The 6,719-nt window shown below is 40.3% G+C and overlaps 1 long non-coding RNA gene across 1 annotated transcript; it reads right to left on the reverse strand.

Moving 5' to 3' along the window:
• Positions 1 to 4,017: 4,017 nt before the first annotated feature.
• LOC146375362 (uncharacterized) lies at positions 4,018 to 5,545 on the reverse strand. Its single transcript, XR_014802010.1, has 3 exons — positions 5,126 to 5,545; positions 4,384 to 4,459; positions 4,018 to 4,206 (listed from the first exon to the last, which is right to left on the reverse strand). It is a non-coding gene; the product is annotated as an uncharacterized LOC146375362 (long non-coding RNA).
• Positions 5,546 to 6,719: the final 1,174 nt, after the last annotated feature.

Genomic DNA, 6,719 nt, shown 5'->3' on the forward strand with positions numbered 1-6,719 from the left:
CGTCTGCATCTCTTTGTCCTCTGACCTCGTAATACTATCTATCAGAATAAAGTCCAGGATAATTGAAGACAGGTGTGATTTTTGGGGTTATTAAATTAGGATTGATTATTGCACTGCAACAATACAATAATATCTTCTGCTCTGGAGAAAAAACAGTCTGGGATATAATTTATTCATGTTTTTAATCATAATTCATTATGCTTATGTAAAATACTTGCATTTGAACCTTTACCATTGTTTCCCAGTAAAAAGTGTGTCTTTGCTTGACAACAGTGAGCTTTACCCACAAGCTGAAAGGTGTCACAGTAACCACGGTGACCCATATTTCAGGCTGGTGACCCTGTCCAGGGTTTAAAATTAATGTATAATGTAAACACACACATTTTCAGGCTTTTATAGAAAGTGAAAAAACGTGTAATAATCGTGGTTCTTTCATTCACATGATGATCTTAAATAGTCAACAGGTCAGATTAAGACTTCATCTTTCATTTGATGTCATTATGTTATGTTCATAGTTAAAATGTAATCATTATTATCAATAAGATCTATAAAGGCCTGGAGAATTGTACATATGTAGAAAGTCTTTAGAAGCAGAACAAGCTTGTTTTGTGCAAACTTACCAACAATTACGGTATTACAGTTGAACTCCAGCATTCATTAATGTGACATGTGTATCTACCAGCCTCTGAGGGTGTGTTACAGTTGTCCTGTTGTTATAGTTTAGTAGTTTTTATGTTCCCTTAACATAAACAAACATAAACAAATATAAATCCATCCAAGTAAACACTGACAAAAAATGTCAGTGTTATAAAATAAAGTACAGCTCTGCAATGTCCATCAAAGGAACACTTTTTGTGCAACCTGAAAAAGGGAATTTACTCATCTAAATAAAAGTGCTTATGGGATTCAACCAAAATATCAAACACTCAAATCTGAGATTTTACATGTTATCGTGTTTTCTCAGTGTTTATTTTTAACTTCCAAATTTTTGTGCAGGAATACAAACTGGTCAACATGCTCAGCTCTCAGGAAACTTCTCTGTGCATTTACTGTCTCCTGCAAAGGAGAAAACTCTCTTTGCAGAGACACTTGTTCCAGGAATGCATAGGAAACTCCTTGCTACTTTGGATAGCTGTTCATAGTCCTTCCACCAATGTAGAGGATTTCCTGTGAGATGCAAAGGGGTCTCATCTCTATACCTCTTGATCTGCAGCAACATCATGTTCTGATTTTGGTGCAGTATCATCACCAGTAGAGGTAAATGTAGCTCCATCCAAGTCCACCAATGCACATGAGATCCTTGGTCTCCTTAGGGGTGGCTGAGGGATGGAGGCAAAGCTGTCTTTGATATGTGGATGATGAGCCTCCTCTGTGGCATTCTCCTCCTCCACCCATTTGTCAGTCTCCTTATTCTTTTGCTGCTGAAAAACATTAAATCCAACTAGTATTAATGTCACAAAGTCAAAATTCAAATCCAAGATTTACCCTGTTCTGCACTAATATTTACTACAAATGTCATCAATACACTTTTTTTTTTACTTTATTCACTTGCTTATAACTTCAATTGAATTTTTCCAATTAAATTAATTCATTTATTTATTTACATTTTTTTCCTTCTTTATCACAGTCACCACAGTGTCCAACAGTCTGGAATAGATGTCACTGGTCTCTGCTTCAGACAGGAAGGTCCTTAAACCGAGGATCAACAGTTGACGCCATCAATAGTGTCTCCCTCTCATTGACATATCTCTTTCCCAGATCTTCTGCTATAGCGGTCTTAAGGTCTCTTACTGTTGGGGTATCATCATTTCTTGTGCACCCATTACAAGCACAGCATGATGAGGAGCAATGATGGACAGGGTTGGCATGCTCTCCTCTGACATCACCAGGGTGGCGTCCTTTACAGGCTTCAGCGCAATGACAACTTCTGCACATATGATGTCAGACTCACTTAATGTAAAATTTCTTTTTCACTCTTCCTAACTTCAGCAGAAAGCAGAGTTGCACAGATGGCTGGTTGCTGTTCTAAAAATCGTTCTATCACATCATAGGAGCTGTTCCATCTTGTAATTGTGTCCATGATCAATCTGTGAGCTGGCACCTGAAGGAGGCGCTGTTTCTGCTTCAACTGATTGCTGGCTGTGGTGCTGTGCCAGAAAAAGGCTGTTACATGTCGGATCCTCCCGAGAAGTTGCGCCACGGATTGTATTTCCAGTGCTTTCTGTGAGGCGAGATTCAGACTGTCTGCACAACATTGTATGTGCATCATGCCTGCAAGTCTAGCAGCGACAGCCATGTTTGGTGCATTATCGGTAACAACAACAAGGTCCTTTGCGTTTAATTCCCATTCAGCCACGGTGTCAGTTAGTAACGCTGCAATGTGTTCACCTGTGTGACTGCCATGCATGGCTCAGGTTTGTAGTACATGAGACTGAAGGTTCCACTGGTCAGTAATGTGATGTGCTGTAACAGTTACGTACGATTCAGTGGCTCTCGAAGTCCAAGCGTCGCATGTCAAAGCAACTGCCTCTGCCGAGCTGAGAGAGTCCGGCACTGTCGCTTTGGCTTCTTGGTTCAACTTTGTCAGAGCGATGTCCGTGATGTGTTGTCAGAAGAGAACGGTGTAACGCGGCTCCAGCATTTTAATCCTATTAACAAATGCTTTATTCTCCACAACACTTAAAGGGTGCATGTCATTGCAAATAAAAACAAGTACTGACTGCGTTATTTTTGTTGCACGAGTTGAAGTTGCTCATAGTTTCGAACTTCTTCAATTGGCCATTAAGCGGGATCACCTCGTTTCGCTTTAAAATTAGCATTGGACGCTACGTTGCTATAGTGTCTAGACACATGTGTTCGTACATTTGTTGTGTTACTTGAATATTTGACTCTGGCAGGGCAGATTTTATAGACTGCATTGCTCTTGTCATAGTCTTTACTGCCTTCTTTTGTCCTGAACCCCAAATAAGTCCACACATCAGCTTTGTAAGCTGCTCAGTCAGCAGTTAGCTGGCACCATTTGCCACACATCCACTGTTCTACTAGTATACACTATATTTAACAAGTATTCACTCACTCATCCACATCACTGAATTCAACAGTTCCAATAACTTACACAGGAACATAAGATCAAGCCCCGAGTCAGGCACACTGCTTCTACATGATCTAATATACATTTTGTAATTATCCTTATAATTACAAAATGTTTCATGTAAGATTTAAGTTTTGTGATTTAAATCTGACATCACAAAAGTATTTTGGAATTTGAATAATGTATTTTGTAACTGCAGTACACATAATACTGATTTTGAACAATTTTGTCCAGGTTCCTTGCCACCGGGGACACCTTTAGGACCATCGCGTTCAGTTTCAGAGTCGGTGTGTCCACGGTGTGCCAGATCACCCCCCAGGTAGCGACGGCCATCTGGGACTGTCTAGTGGACGACTTCATGGCTGTGCCTTCACCTGGAGACTGGCGGTCCATCACAGAGGGATTCCAGGAGCGCTGGAACTTTCCTCTCTGCTGTGGAGCTCTGGATGGGAAGCACGTCCAGACAAAGGCACCCCATATATCATATAGGAGACACACACATTGATATACACTAAATATTTATTTCATTTCTTTTTTTGTGGTGCCCAAATTTACGCACCTGCTTGATTTTGTTTAAACAATTATTGCACACTTTCTGTAAATCCAGTAAACTTCTTTTCACTTCTCAAATATCACTGTATGTGTCTCCTATATGATATATTTAACTGACATTTTTTTATTGTAACAACCAACGATTTATACAGGAAAATAATGTCTATTAACAATGTTGCCCAAACCTTTGCATCCCACTGTATTAGTATATTTTGTCATTAGTATAATATGAAATAAATTCTACATGTGTCAAGTCGTGTGCCAACATTTGCTGTGTAGTAGAACTGAGACATTAGTCATTATAAAAATTTATTTGAAATAATATTAAAATTCTCAAACTGAATAACATTAAACATAAATATATAAAATATAAGAATTTACAGAGAGACAGGAATAAAAAAGGACCCAGCTGCTCTCCAGAGCAGGAACAAGGCTGAGGAGGAAATGCTCCATTGGAGACTGGTGTGGCCTCTTCAGGGACTCCAGGGTGGCCAGCTCCACCGCCGATGGACCGTCCTGGGACCCGTCCCTCATCTGCCTCGGAGCCGTCCTCCTCTGTGGGCCTGTAAAACAGCACAAAACACAAAGAAATGAGAAGGCTGCTACTAGATTTTAATTTCAACATCGAAAAAAACAAAAAACAAAAACAGGATCTAATCAGATTGGTTGTAGATATTTAGTAAAGGTGATCACAAGGCAGTCCCACCGACTAAAAAGGTATCAGTGCTTGCTGTACATACCTGTGGGTGCAGCAGCAGGAGCTCAGGGACTGGGGAGCCAGGAGAAGCAACTGCTCTGCTGCAGAATCAGTTGGCTCTATCAATACAGTATTAAATGTTAACATGTTGAATATAATCAGATAAAGTATATACAGTGGTCCCTCATTTATTGCAGCAGGGGTTCTCAGAATAACTAGCCCCTGGTCACGCACTTTATACACTGTTTTCCCCACACACATGAACATTGGTCACAGTTCTCACAATCGATTCTCAAAGTGCAAACCTTTGTAGATTGCAAAACGTAAAAGTATTATTATGCCGCGGTTTGTCTTCATCTGCCTGCCACTTTCGTGCGCCTTTTTCCCTCGCGGTGCAGGTGTCTATTTCCGAATGAGGCTCATAGTTATGGATATTTTTGTGCTGTTTTTTCTATTGGACGTGATGGTTATCAAAACCAAACATGATAAATTTGGCAAGCGCAGGAGACACGACACGGAGGAGATTTGTCAATCAGGCTGCAGAATGCAATGCTGTACTGTGCAATAAAAAATCAGCCAAAAAGCGAAGCAGTGACGGATGAACAGCGGGACCACTGTGTGCTGTTTATTAATAAACAAAATATATTCCTATATGACAACATGCATAAAAGCAGAACGATATTTGTACGTCAGTGGGAAAATAGCGGTGGCTTGCTAGCTCTTGTGCAGCTTCCCCGGGTCAGCGAAAACTTTAGAGAAAACTTAAGAGAAATGAATGAAGTTACCAGGTTGCCCGATCTCTTTACATATCTTCCTCCAAGCTCGGTCCTTTATATTCCTGTCTCGGTACAGAAAGCAGCTGGTGTCGTACAGCTCCGGGTTGTTTGCTACGGCGCTGATTAGCCTTCCCTCCATTGAAGAATGAAGGGCTTTGGCTGGATCTGCCCCTTTGACCTAGGTCACAGCCACGTCACCAGGCTCCTGATTGGTTGTCGCGGCGCGATTTGACGCTGGAGTTCAGATTTTTCCAACTCGAGCGGTAGACGCGTAACGCGCGTATGCACAAAATGCAACACAAAAACTCACGCGCGTGGTTTTTTTCGCGAGTCAAATGCTCCAAACGCGCTAGACTGACGCGCGTTTCAGGCGTTTTCGCGACGCAAATCTGCTTCCGAATTTTCGCGGGAGCCGCAATCGCGGGTCATCGCGCCTTTCCATTGACTTTACATGTAAACCTCACGCTCTGGCCGCCTCTATCGCGTTCGGTGTGAACACACCGTAAGAGCCATTTCGTTTGTGACCAACACATCACTAGAATTCTCTCACTACTGCTCTATTCTGGTGTGGTTGCAGTATATGGATGTATTGTGGATGGATTATCTCCGTAATTCTTCTGAACAAAAGTTAGCATTCATCCTCCAGCTTCACTGTGTTTATATTATGCTAACATAGCTGTGCCGCTAGTGATCACGTAGCAAATCATTATATACCAGCTAGTCCAACTTCTGTAACCCTACAAATGTCACTGCTGATTAGTTTTCTGTCTTCAATCATTTTGGAAGTGATAAAAGAGATGTATTATTTTATTTTTCTTATTAGAAATCTCTCATTCAGAATATGCTGTATCATGTTTAGGTGGAAACTAGCGAGCTAACTTCCTGCTAACTTCTAACTCAATTAAATTGAATAAATTCTGTTTTCATGGATGCCTGGATGTTAAACTTAATTGTTACACCGTAAAGCAGCGATGCTGATCATTACAGATGAAATAAATTAGACAGTTTTTAACTCTCAGTGATGCCACAGCGTTTGTATGACTTTGGGACCTTAAAGGACGGCGTTTTGGACCCAGATTACTGTGGGAAGCTCGTGACTACGGTAGCGGTAATGCTCAGCTTTGTAGCTTACCAAAGTCGTACTAAAACAGTTTTGGGCAGTTTTTTTGAAACATAAAATCACATAAAATAGGTTTGTAGTCAGTGAGAATTCAACCAGAATTCATACATTTTTTTTGAGAAAATTAAAGGATTTTAAGTGCTCCTTATAGTGCAGAAAATACAGTAATCTGATTTTTTTCTTAATTTAGTAAACCCCAAAACTTCTAACAGATAATTGTGCTTAGAATACAGTTGAATAAATATTAAAAAACAGATAATGTAATTATTTCTAGACAGGCTGGAGTCTTTCAGTATTCACAAACAGCATGCTGGTTCAGACGCTTCTCCTGGTGGATAGCGCTTTCTCTTTTCTCCTTGTATAAAAAAGATTTTTCATGTTAGTTTTATTTCAAAATTCATGGTTAAAAAAAATCCTGTACATATGAACAGCAGATAATAAAGAAAAGCGAATGGTTCAGTCTAACACATATTCTGCAGTAAG

Source organism: Perissodus microlepis, chromosome 13, assembly GCF_051167445.1.
Source record: "Perissodus microlepis isolate ML-2025 ecotype Zambia chromosome 13, ASM5116744v1, whole genome shotgun sequence".
Taxonomy (NCBI): Eukaryota; Metazoa; Chordata; class Actinopteri; order Cichliformes; family Cichlidae; genus Perissodus; species Perissodus microlepis.